Here is a 14,477-nt window from a genome sequence, read left to right as displayed (position 1 = left end):
ATGAAAGTTCAAAATTGAGGACAAGTAAAATAGCATCTTCAAAATAATTATAGCGTAGCGGGAATTATTATAGCATCACGGTAAAAAAATATAGCGTCGCGGTACCGCGACGCTAAAACGGCCTGGGGAGAACACTGTATGGTGTAAATGAAATGAAATAATTTGCGAAGTATGAATCAGTTCTTGTTGGTTTTTTTGAAAATTGTAACATCATCACATCTGGCCGAATCTAAAATTTTCATGTTTTTAAACTAAGCATATATAAAGACTCAAGTTGAAACAGTTTTGTCAAAATCTGAACTTTTAATCTGACTGTTTTAATACAAAGTGCGAGAAGGATATGTAAAAAAAAAAGAATATAACTTTGAATTTACAGATTTAGAATTAATATAAAATTTAACTTTCACTTTCAAGTAATGTTCAATACCCTTACTACTATATTGCAGATTTTTGTGTTTGTTTTTTTTTAAATTTAAAGGACCAAAGCCAGTTAAGATACAATAGCTTAGTCTTTGGTAATATAAGGCTGTTAAACAAAATATCAAATCTTGATAATGATTACTGCAGCCATCCCTAAAGTGTTTTCAAAAAATATAAAATTGATAACAATGTCTTATGCAAAATGATAAATCAGATGTGATGATGTCATACTTGTATTTACTTTTAAACTTGAAAATGTTTGAGCATTTTTAGCTGTGATTTCTTACTTTCAAACTGTGATTACTTTGTGTTATGGGTATTCCTTTCTTTCAATTTTAAGCTTAATTGCTGGAATAATTATATGTGCAAACTCATTTAGCACTATATCTTATATATGTGGACTTTGATAATAACGGTCTTTATATCAATTGTATATAAATGGGCATGTTAATTTTGTATTTGTTTAGATAAGAAATTGTTTGTAAAAAATATTGAAGAGGCATGTTAAATTTTGTTTTTGTTCATTACTGAATTGTTTGTAAAAATATAAAAAGGCATGTTATTTTTGTTTCCGTTAAATTAGATTTTTTTGTGTGTATAACATATAGATAGGAATATTATTTTTTGTTCTTGTTAAAAAAAAAAATATTTTGTAATACATGTATACACAATAAATATCCAATAGTGAATAGGAAATCCCAGTAGTTTTACATTCAAAATTAAAATTTGAAATAAGCAAAAATTTACAACAGTTTTCTTTTTTTGTTTTTCTAAGCTTTCTGTAAATTTATAGATATTAGAATTGACTGAAGAGATGAAATACATATTGCATTGAAAATTACACCATTAGACCTAACACCCTAGGTTCTTAGTGATTTACAAAGAAATTTTGATACCTGTTTAATTAATTTTAGAATATAAATTCTGTTTTTTTGGCTTGATCTTACATCAATATGGAATATTAATAAGAATCCAATTTTGAGCATTTTTACTTTTAAAAATTGTAAAATTGTAATAATGGTGTATTGGTATAAGGAGTTCTGGGGTCACTTTACTAGGCAAAGTGAGCAACTATGTCGCCCTATAGTCGCCCTCTGTTCCTAACTTTGCTGTTAACAAGCTCTGAGTAGAAGTGTATGTTGCCCTTGATTTTCAATAAAAATTGTACACATTAAATTTCAGAATGAAAAAATGTATGAAAGGGCACTAAAATAAGTCAATTTAATACCATATTCTTTCAATACCTACTTAGAATCACGTGCACCATGTAAGGCACATTGTAATTGAGTTGTTGGGCAGACATCTGAACATTTTTAAAAAGAGGCTCGAGGAATCACAATGACATTTGTTACCTTGTTGGTCATTTTCCACATCATTGAGTCACAATATTGGCAAGATAGCCTTGATTTAGTATATTTTTAATTCAAGTTGGCATTGGTGCATTTTATTATTTGTTAAAAGTCTTCAATATTCCATTTTTATATGACATTTCATAATTTGGTATTAATAAATCCCATATTATTAAATCATATATCGCATTAACATTTTGTTGGGTTTTTTTTCCAACTTATTAATATTGTAACAGTATAAATTCCAATTTTTAAACTTTTTTAGATTCATTTTTATAGTGTATTTGGGACCAAAAGTATTCTGTTATGAATTTTATGCATTTATACACAATATTGGTTTTGCCAGATATTGAACTGCCTGATATATTTGCTTATGACTATATATATAATGTTATGTAAATTTTGTAAATATATTGTACAAATGTTTATATATTTTGAACAAATTTTTACATTTTGTTGTTTAAGTCTCAAACTGTGGCATAATTTTATTAAAAAAAAATCTCAACATATATGTAGTTCAAAATATAGAACTTCTCACTCGATCAACTCACAAAGTTCATGCTTTTAAATATACGAGAAAGAAACATAGATGGTTATTGTTTTATTTATAGACTCTAAAAAGGATTTCTGATTAATAAGTAATGTATCTAAATTTGCTTAGAATTTTTGGAGATAAATTTCCTTTGATTTTGCTTAGCATAAGTATATTTTCTCTTTTGATGTATTTTATTTTTAATATTGAACAAATTAAAAAAAGAAAAAACTTCTGTTTTTTTTTATTACAAATACATTTAACTTGAAATTACTAGAGAGAAAAAAATCAACTTTGTAATGTCATAGTTTATTTTTTTTATGCTTTTATTTTAAAATGATTGTACTATATGTACTATAAAGCTGGTTATTAATTAATTTTGGTATGCAGGAGTCCTAAAAAAAAAATTCTGAAATTTATATTTTGATTATAAATTTTAGGGCACAAACATTACATCACCACACATTCTATCTGATTTGTTTCATTAAATAGTAGAAGGGATCACACCGAAAAATGTTTCAGGCCTAGCTGAAGTCCTTTCAATAACAAAAATCATCCTAGTTCATTGTCAAGTGACTTTGAATTTAATTAGCAATTTTTCAATTGTTATTATTTTTTAACTTTTGAATTGATAAGCAATGTTAGATCTTTTTTCTGAATTTTGCCAACAGGGGAGATAAATCTCTGTCAACAGTTTATTAATTGTATTATTTACATCCATGCTTATTAAAGACGAACAAGTTATATAATTGGACCAAGACTGATTTTTTTGTATGTATATTATATCTTATTTGATACTGCTAGTTTATTGATTTACAAATAATTTGTTCAAATGTATCAAAATTATGCAAGAGAATATTATTAAAATGTAAATTTAGTTATGAATGAATTTAATCAAGGTGAAAACAATAAACATTCCTTCCCACCGTTACATTTCTGTCAGCTGTTTTAGCTCATATACTTTATATATATTTTTGAATTGGCATTGATATTTTTTTTATTACAGTTTTTTTTTGTATTTTTTTTCTTTTGTGGTTGGTATACTCAAGCATCAAAACATCAATATACCATGGCATTATTCGTTCATATTTTGCATTATTCGTTAACTTCAGCCAGTGTGAAGTATTATTTTGATATTGTCATCCCTTGGCTTAAATTTTTGGCAATTTTTTAAGTCTGTAAAGACGACATCAACTGAATGTTTTTCAGTACTTTCAAATTTAGAGAAGTTGGATCAGCAGTTTATCTTTTATTTTCAAAAAGTATAAAAGTTTCCTATGTTTAAAATACATGTTCATTATGTTGAGTTATTGGTAACATGCATTTGTAATTAATTTTAAGATCAATATTGTGTTATATAAATTTTATAAATTTTTAAATAAACCTCTTTCTCATATAAATAAAATATCTCTATAATGTACATCCATTGTTGAAACTAACGAAGCATCATATAAATCAAATTTTATGAAATGACCTTTTAAAGGAAAACAGATATGGACATTACCATTCTAGTTAAAAATACATAATTGTCTACCAGAAACAAAATCATATTTTAGATTAATAGATACTTCTTGAAAAGGATCTTGAGAACTCACTATGTATTGCACGTTATTTTTTTCTAAAATGTGATGTACCCTTACCTTAAAAATTTCTCTATTATGAAGTTACTACCACTTAGGTTTTTTTCCTGTCAGAATCTATATAGATATATATGAATCCAAATTTTTATCTAGATCTACATACATGTATATTTCAATTTTTACAGAAAATGATATTTAAATCAAACTCATACAAGCTGACGTGGAATAAGCTTTGAAATGTTGGGTACCAGCCATCACAGTTAACGGAAAATATTATATGATTACTATTTACTGTTTAGAAATTGATAAAATAAATGGAAATTTTGTGTTTTGGGCAGATAATTGGTATTCAGCAAATACAATGTAGTATATTATTTGATTATCATGTCTATATTATATCTACTTTTTCATGCATAGTACAACAGCAAATGTACTTTACACACATCCTGTTTGTCCCTCATATGTTTGTGTGTCTGCAGCATTCTCTTCAACATCAGCATTTTTTTCTTGGCATACTTAAATGATATTGGAAAAGTATTATTATGTAAAATAATAAAAGGCAACTATGTCTCCTTACATTTAATTCAATGTCAATTTTTTTCATTAATTTTGCTCAAACACCATTCGTTTTCAAAATTAACCACTGCCACAAAAAGTTTCTGTAAAAGGGATTGATAAAGAATCAAACATTTCAATTATGTTCTTGGAACTTTACCATCAATGTTATTGCAGTTTTGATTGTAAAATAATTCAATGTTTGATTTATAATGTACAAAAACTAGCAGTATTGTTGACCAAATTGGGTAAATTTTATAACATGTTAAGAATCATGATAAAATAAATAATTTGCTTCAGATATTGGTATGAAGTCATATATTTGGGCATTTCTTTTTATTATTTTCCAAATCCTTTTTTTTTTTAAAGAAAATCCCTTTACAGAACCTTCTATAGTGCCTTAATCAAACAAACAAACCGTCCAACACAGCAAGAGATATTTCCTTGCAACTGCCATTTTTATGCCGACTGTTCAACATATATGCATTAATTCAGAATCTTGTACATTTTTATTCAGCTTTTGATTTTTAAAAAAGCCTGTTTGTATAGACTTGAAAAAAATAAAAGAAATGTAAACTCATGTAGCTTGTTTTCTTGTCTGATGCATGTATCTGAAGCCTGCCTCTAGGAACAGGATTTTCTCTCTGGCATGAGGACCCATCAGTGGTCTTTGGCTGTTTACTGCTCTTTGGTGGAGTTGTTACCTCTTTAACACATTCACCATTTCAATTCTCAATTCTATTTTATATTTATTAAAAGATGATTTTCACTGGATTTAAGTGCATTAGAATAGTTTAAATATAGAGTTTACCTTATATAAGACATTTATTACAGCCTTTGCATAAAACTTTTATACCTACTCTCTGGAAAGCTTATTTCAAGAAAATGCTTCAATTTATTTAACCAAAATTATTTCACATTTCCACATGCCCAAATCAAATTTTAATAGTCACAGCTAGTGAACTAGTAAATGCTGGCACGGAGTGCTATGAGAAAAAAAGAGTGTTAATCTAAGTTCATATAAAAGTTGTTTTTTTTTCGTCAAATATCAATGAGACAACAACAAATACTACTTTGGATAAACATCTCTAAAGACTTAAGTAATAGAAGGGTGTCTACACAAGACAGCAATCTCGTAATGGCATTGAGCAAAGGAGTGAATAAATGTGATGGACTTATTTGCCATCAGCAGAAACTTCACTAATACAGACAAGGTTCTTGAACTCATACAAGAACATTTGATGGTTTTTCATATCTCAACCCTTCCCTTCTTTAAGCCTAAATCAGTTGTCAAACAAAAGTCAAAATGTACATAAAAGAACAGATGTATAGTTGTCATATTGTCAATTATACTATATCTCATGTATATAAATACAAGTTTAAATTGAAAACAACATTCAATCCTATGATTGTGTTTGAAAAAAAATGCAATTTTTATACATGTGCATGTAAAACAAATTTCTTGATACAGGGGTCTAAATACAGCACAACCACCATTTTCCAAAAGACAAAAAAAGTAAAATGTTTATTTTAACAGCACGCATTTGACTAACAGGTCGAACAACTGATGTTCATAAACCCTGCTGACTGCCATTGATGATTACCAAATAAATTGATTACAAGATTTAAGATGAATCTTAATTTTTAATTTGATACCAAACAGGAAACAATAAACTTGCAGATAACCTGGTATATCGCAAATACAATGTGCAAATTTTTTTACATCATATCCGGATTTTGACAACTAATGTCTCTTCAGTGATGTCAGAGATAGAAACGGTATTTTGAGGGCCATAACATTTACCTTACTTTAGGATAGACTCTTAGATATATATAAAATCTGCACATATCTCATCACCCTTCCCCTTTTTTGTTGAGCATGCAACTTTTGTCGCAGAAAGCTTGACATAGGGATAGTGATCTGGCAGCTACAGGGGCATTAACTCACTGCTCAAAAGCTTTATATTTTTTTGCTTTCGCAAATTTTTGGTTCTTCCCTCGCCGGAATTCGAACCCATGCCACGACCTCATTTCATGGATCAGTGAACAAGGTTAAGTCCATATCTCAGCAATAGGTCTAGTAAATTCGGAGTATGGAAGGACTGTAAGGTGTACCTGTCCAACTGGCAGATGTCATCTGACCTTGACCTCATTTTCATGGTTCAGTGGTTATAGTTAAGTTTTTGTGTTTTTATCATTTTTCTTATACTGTATGCAATAGGTCTAATATATTTGGTGTATGGAATGATTGTAAGGTGTACATGTCTAGCTGGCAGGTGTCATAGCTCAGTGTTAAGTTTTGTGATTGCTCTGGTTTTTTTTTCTTAAAACTATAAGCAATAGGTAAAATATATTTGTTGTATGGAAGAATTGTAAGTTGTACATGTTTGTCTGGCAAGGTTCATCTGAACTTGACCTCGTTTTCATGGTTTATTGATCGATATTAAATTAGTTTCATGGTTAAGTCTGTTGTTTAGAAACTTTAGTTTACTGAAGATATTTATTTATAGTGGATTGGGAAACAAGTTTTGCAACTTATATTAATCCCTTTCAATTTTGCGGATGCGAGTGCTACTCTTTTTCGAAATCTACAAGGGTGTCTTTAACGTGCAAGAGATATGGCTCTCTCTTAACACGGGTCAGCCATTTATCGTCCCCTTCCGACGGACTATCATCGTTCCCTCAAGACCATACTCGCAGATGGTGTCAAGGGAGAGCCGAAAATTGAGTTCCTGAAATTTTCATCCCAAACGGGAATCGCACCAGGAGCCTTTGTGTTAGTAGTCCGATGCACTAACCACTACACCACGGCTCGAAACTTTAAGCAAAAGGTCAACTATATTTAGTGTATTGAATGATTGTGTGGTGTACATGTATTACTTGTTTGGTTCATATGACCTTGACCTCATTTTCGTGGATCATGTTAAGTTTATGTGATAGTTGTAGTAAAGCTTTATATTTAGGATTATCAACATAATATCAATGATAATTAAATAGGCGAGACATTTCAGCGTGTGCACTCTTGTTTCCTTTTATTCTAGATCACTAACAAAAGGCAAAAGAAACAAGAATGTGTCCACAGTACACGGATGCCCCACTCGCACTATCATTTTCTATGTTTAGTGGACCGTGAAATTGGAATAAATTCTCTAATTTGGCATTAAAATTAGAATGATCTTATCAAAGGAAACATGTATACTAAGTTTCAAGTTGATTGGACTTCTACTTTATCAAAAACTACCTTGACCAAAAACTTTAACCTGAAGTTTGCACTATCATTTTCTATGTTCAGTGAACCGTAAAATTGGGGTCAAAACTATAACTTGGCATTTAAATTAGAAAGATCATATCATAGGGCACATGTATACTAAGTTCCAAGTTAATTGGACTTCAACTTCATCAAAAACTACCTTGACCAAAAACTTTAACCTGAAATTTGCACTATCATTTTCTATGTTCAGTGAACCGTAAAATTGGGGTCAAAACTATAATTTGGCATTTAAATTAGAAAGATCATATCATAGGGCACATGTATACTAAGTTTCAAGTTGATTGGACTTCAACTTCATCAAAAACTACCTTGACCAAAAACTTTAACCTGAAGCGGGACAGACGGACGAACGGACGAACGGACGAACGAACAGACGGACGAACGAACAGACGGACGAACGGACGCACAGACCAGAAAACATAATGCCCCTCTACTATCGTAGGTGGGGCATAAAAAAAAGAAAACCATTTGACTAGGCATTATAAAAGTCTGTACTTAGTCTTCTTTTAGACTGGATCAGCAGACTGACAAAATACACACTTAGGACTAAGGGGTATCCTTGCTTGCTCATCCTTTCAATTTATAGAACAGACAGCGTATGGCACTAGTGAAGCAGTCAGGCTTACACTTTCATTACACCTGAGTGCATCCCAGGTTTCTTGTGGAATTCGTGTCGCTGAGTGTTCAGATTTTATGCAGCAGCAAAATTATTTTAGGTTGTATAATGGTATGGCCATGTCCTTATCGTCCACAGATGTTGGGTTTCCATTGTCCAATAACTTTGAGTATATTTGATGCATCTTTATGAAATTGTACTTGAGTTCAGTTGAGGATTATGCCAGGAAATGGGCTAAACGCGAGAAGGAAGACGTAGACACTCTTTCCGAATGGATTAAGGCAGTGAGGTCGTTGATACAAATCAGAATTAAGAATCAATGCCCATGCTACGTCAATCTTTAAAGACCCAATGTTGCAAAACACCTATCCTACCTCCATGACAAATATGTTGTTGTCCCCGCAGATAAAGCCCCAAACAACATCGCTTTTGTATGTAAAACTCATTACATTAACTGCTTGATAAACGAATTAGGTATTGACAATTCACTTGGAAACTCAACATATACCCTCACGACATTTACCAAAGAGGAAATCCTGGATAATCATAGGTCTGTGCTGTGTTCCTTTGGAATTTCAACCAAAGATGAAGAACTGGATCTGCCATCACTGTATTGGATACCTAAACTACATAAGTGTCCTTACAAACAACGGTATATTGCTGGGACTTCCAAGTGCTCCACGAAACCTCTTTCTAAATTATTAACATCTATTTTATCAGCAATCAAAGACGGGCTTCAAAGTTATTGTGAAACTGCCTATTCTAGAGGGGGCGTGAATCAGATGTGGATACTTAAAAATTCCAAAGATCTTTTAGAGTACATACAATCTAACTCTCTTTCATCTTGTAACAGTATTAAAACATTTGACTTTTCTACTCTGTACGCTAGTATTCCACATTCCAAACTAAAAGACAAATTGAAAGAGTTGGTATTGCTTTGCTTCGTAAAAAAGAATGGCCAACGTAGATAAAAGTATCTTGTCTTAGGGAGGGATAAATCCTACTTTGTAAATGATCACTCTGATTCGAACAAAAAATTCCCTGAAACTGATATTATCAAGATTCTTGATTTCTTGATTGACAACATATTTGTTACGTTCGGAGGACGTGTTTTTCAACAGACTGTCGGCATTCCAATGGGAACAAACTGTGCCCCTCTACTTGCCGACTTGTTTCTTTATTATTATGAGGCTGACTTCATGCAGGAACTTCTTAGGAAGAAAGATAAGAAGTTAGCAATATCCTTTAACTCTACTTTTCGCTATATAGATGATGTTCTTTCACTAAATAATTCAAAATTTGGTGACTATGTGGAACGCATCTATCCAATCGAGCTAGAGATAAAGGATACTACAGATACAGTTAAGTCGGCCTCATATCTTGACTTACATCTAGAAATTGATAATGAGGGTCGGTTGAAAACAAAACTTTACGACAAAAGAGATGATTTCAGCTTTCCAATTGTGAACTTTCCATTTCTAAGAAGCAACTTTCCAGCAGCACCTGCATACGGGGTATATATCTCCCAATTGAAACGATATTCCCGTGCTTGCATTTCCTATCATGATTTTCTTGATAGAGGGTTGCTGCTCACAAGGAAGCTATTAAACCAAGAGTTCCAAATGGTGAAGTTGAAATCATCCCTTCGTAAATTTTACGGACGCCATCACGAGTTGGTTGACCGTTATGGAATAACCGTTTCACAAATGATATCGGATATGTTCCTTACGTCGTAACTACAATCCCCTTCCCTTTCATGAATGTTACCTACCGAATACTATTCACCGGATTTGTTATCACATAAGCAACACGACGGGTACCGCATGTGGAGCAGGATCTGCTTACCCTGCCGAAACACCTGAGATCACCCCTAGTTTTTTTTTGTGGGGTTCGTGTTGTCTATTCTTTAGTTTTCTATGTTGTGTCGTGTGTGCTGTTATTTGTTTGTCTTTTTCATTTTTAGCCATGGCGTTGTCAGTTTGTTTTAGATTTATGAGTTTGACTGTCCCTTTGGTATCTTTCGTCCCTCTTTTAGGTCTTCCGATTTGCTGCATGCTCAATGTTAAATGTTCATAGAAGCCAAGAGGGACTTATGATTCGCCAAAATCTCATCCTTTTCATATTTTTTTTGTATGTGTACTTACATGAGTGCTTATTTATTCCTAATTCTTTTAGAAGACACTCTTAGTTGTATGATTTGCATACAAAGACAATACACGAAAAGTAAAATGATTTAATGTACGGTTTATCGACAACATCCTCCAAATATTGTTTAATGTTTTTTTCTTCTTACGGTTAGTTGGTAATTTGCGTATTTTCGTTTATTTACAAGCGTTTTCAAACAAACTATCAATATTGAGGTGAAAGACATATATATATTAATTTGGATCTAAACCATGACTTTCTTGATCAAAACCATGAATATTTTCTAAACACTAAACCGAACTATGTCAATCGCTGAACCAAACCATAAGAATTTCGGTAATTTGCTAATTCTGCGTTAATCTTTAGAAAACAACAATTCCAATGTAGATCGTTTGACGTATAATACAGATTCAAACATCGTATTTGCTTTTTTTATTTGCTCGTTTGAAGAGGGGGGCAAGGGGTTTAACTGTTATGCTGTTATGGGGCATTTTAATTCTTTGTTATCTGTTATTCTGAAAATATATTTACTGTTAGCTGTTATTGTCTTATTCTTTGTTATCTGTTATAGGACTATTATCTATTTTGTTATCTGTTATTGTGAGAATCTATTTGCTGTTAACTGTTATTGAAAATTGGAATGTTAGCATTTTGACAGCCAATCTTCCGTCGAAATTGAAGATAATTGAAAATTGTGATTTGAATGGATAATAGTCTCATTGGCACGCTTACAGCATCTTTTAACAATGTATATCTATTGGGGTCTTTCTACTGGTAATATCGGGTGGACCTGTATTTGCAGAAGAATTTCAGTAACACACATCACATAAACATATAAAATCAATTGGACCCAGGACCATTCCAGTATATATTATTATTATCCTTTGTAATAAATTCCATTGTCTGTGAACATGTAGCAGTTTGTACAAATTATAATTCACTTATTACTTGTACAATAACTTATAGTATGGATTTTGTTATATAAAAGGCATTGGTACTCCCTATAGATTTTTTTATTCAATGACCACATAATAATCTTTATGTTGTACTATTGTCCCTGATTTGGGGAGGATTGGACACCAACTAGCATGCTAAAGTTGACGCAGTCACATTCTGTATGTGCCTATTTCCAAGTCAGGAGCCTGGATTCAGTGGTTGTAGTTTGTTACTGTGTTACTAAGTTTCTCGTTCACTATTTTGTGGATAAATTAGGCAGTTAGTTTTCTCCTTTGAATTGTTTTACATTACTAAGTGGTGTGGGTTTGAATTATGGCTTTGGGAATTATACAACATCTTTTTCCTTTAGCATTTATATTATAAGTGCTACTCCCTCTCTTTTCATTTACATGAAAGAGAATCCTGATCACCATATTTTTAAAAGCTTTTTAGCTGCTTCACATGGCGAAAATTGAAGCTCAGAAACCATTGATGCAAATACAGATGTGTCTTCAGTTTAATTTTTCGACAAATACCCTTTTTAAAATCCTTCAGCTTCTCCATTGCTGTACCCAAATTTTCCATATATTATAATTTCACATAAGATACATGATTGGTTTTTCACTTGGTGTCATCCAAATTTTCACTAGGTCCAATTTCTATTATACTATCAGAATTGTCACTTGAGTCAATTTCTATTATCAGAATAACCACAACTGGCATGCGTGTTTCAGTTACATGTCCTGTCTCCACTGATCTGGGTATTTTTGTATTTTATAAGTAAGTTTTATCATGAGGTCATTAAATAAAAAAAATATATTGTGCATCAATGTTTTTTTTATTACTTGTAAAGTATATATATTGCTTTTCAGAAAAAAAATAATCTAAAAATCAAATTGATAATAAAGTGTCACTGGCTGCACTATTTTCAAAAATTAAATAAAAAAATCTAAATCATTAAAAATTGATCCCTCAAATGCCCTAGATTAAAAATATCCCTATATCAAAAACAGAAACTAGTAATTTCGTTCAGAAAAATTCAACATCCAAGTTACGGAAAAAAAATCAACCAAGGTAGAACTGCCTCAACGGCCGAAACGTCTTGTTTGCACAAATTTTCTAGGTCCATACCACAAGTTATATACTAAGATCTACGAGTCATCTACTGGATTGGTCTTTGACAGATTTATTTTCATATTTCATTACTGTTATCTGTTATTATCCCTTTTCAATTCCTTGTTATCTGTTTTTCACCAAATTTGCTGTTATGGGGACCCCCCTTGCCCCCCCTTTGAATAGAACTGAGACATTCTGTCGGTGAAGTAACGTTTTGATTTTTGTTAGAAAGTGATAGTATACTCATTAAACTGTTCAAAACTATGAAAATAGAAATGAGAAAAAACTTTAACTTAAACATCAACATAAAATTGAGAATGGAAACGGGGAATGTATCAAAAAGACAACAACCCGATCAAAGAGCAGAAAAATGCACAAGGCCACTCATGGTTCTTCATTGACACAGCGTGAAATTACCGCAACCAGAGACGGGCTCTAGCTGGCCCAAAACAAAGAATGTGTACTAGTGCATATAGTAAAGTAACGTCACACTAAACTCAAAAACATATAAATGAACAAGGATATAAAAAAGACATACAAGACTAACAAAGGCCAAGAATACCGGAATTGGGATAAGGGCAAAAATGCGGCGGAATTAACCATGTTGAGATCCAAACTCTAGCCCTGTATCTCTAGCCAAATTAATGGGGAGGCGAGGGGGTCGGATTTTTGAAAAAATACCCTATGCAAATACCTTGTAAGATTTGTTAAATTGTAAAGTAGTCTATCTATTCTAATACGATATGCAGTATTTTTGAAGTTGGGACATTTAGTTTCAGTGGTGTAATTTTAGAGCTTTGACGGAGGCACGGACCCCCCCCCCCAAAAAAAAAAAAAAAAAAAAACCAACAACAACAAAAACCAACAAATGTACATATTCCTTTTAATACCCCGCTATACAAAAAGTGGGGGTATACTGTTTTACCTCTGTCTATCCGTCCGGCAGTCCATTCATCAGTCAGTCCATCCCGATGATCCGTCAGTACGTCCGTCCCATGAATATTTCGTCACATCTTTCACAGGAACTACAATACAAGAATTTCTGAAATTTGGTTTCAGGATTTACATATAAGTTAGCTATACCGTGTGATGCGTTTTCAGATTCATCATTAAACAAATTCCTGGATTTCAATGAATATGTTTTAAATAAGAAAAGGACAAAAGGTCTAGGTCAGAAATATTTTGCTTACAATACATGCCAAGAAATTGCCTCCGTTGAAGACCCTCGTTGAAGTTCTGCAAATATCCCATGGAACAAATTACATGGATGATCAATATTGACCATTTGGTATATTGCCGTATTCTAAACGACAGGTACATGAAGGTCATACATTAATTTGCTGAATGAATCAAACCTTTACTTACTAATGGGAGCCGTAGGAGGTCGACCCGAAGTTTTAGCGAGGAATTCTTGGCATGCACCCTCCTCCCTTCCCCAACTTGACATGCGAGTTTGATTGCCAATTATTTATATATAGTATATGAAAGTTCATCAGATGGCCTAATTGCCGAATAGACTATAAAAAGGTGCCGATTTGACTTTTCCATTAGTGACGAGTTCACTTGTACCCCTCCACCCCCCCCCCCCAAAAAGAGAAATAAAAAACAATGAGAATCAGTGGCGGATCCAGAAATTTTCATAAGTGGGGGGGCCCACTGACTGATCTAAGAGGGGGCCCGCTCCAGTCAAGCTTCAGTGATTCCCTATATAAGCAACCAAATTTTTTCCCAAAAAGGGGGGCCGGGACCCCTGCCCCCTCCCCCCCCTTAAGTCCGCCTCTGAGAATGTATGAATTTTTTTTTCAGAGCAGTGTTTCTTCGAACTGTACAGTAACGATTGCAGAAGTCGCACATCTGTTCATTGTTGTATTCATTTTTGTACGACTTTATTATATAATATATTAAATACTGCGGGTAACCTTAAATTCTTCGAATTTCAAAGAACGTTCTTTAACCT

Source organism: Mytilus galloprovincialis, chromosome 2 (genome assembly GCF_965363235.1).
Source record: "Mytilus galloprovincialis chromosome 2, xbMytGall1.hap1.1, whole genome shotgun sequence".
NCBI lineage: Eukaryota > Metazoa > Mollusca > Bivalvia > Mytilida > Mytilidae > Mytilus > Mytilus galloprovincialis.
This window is presented reverse-complemented; position numbering follows the sequence as displayed.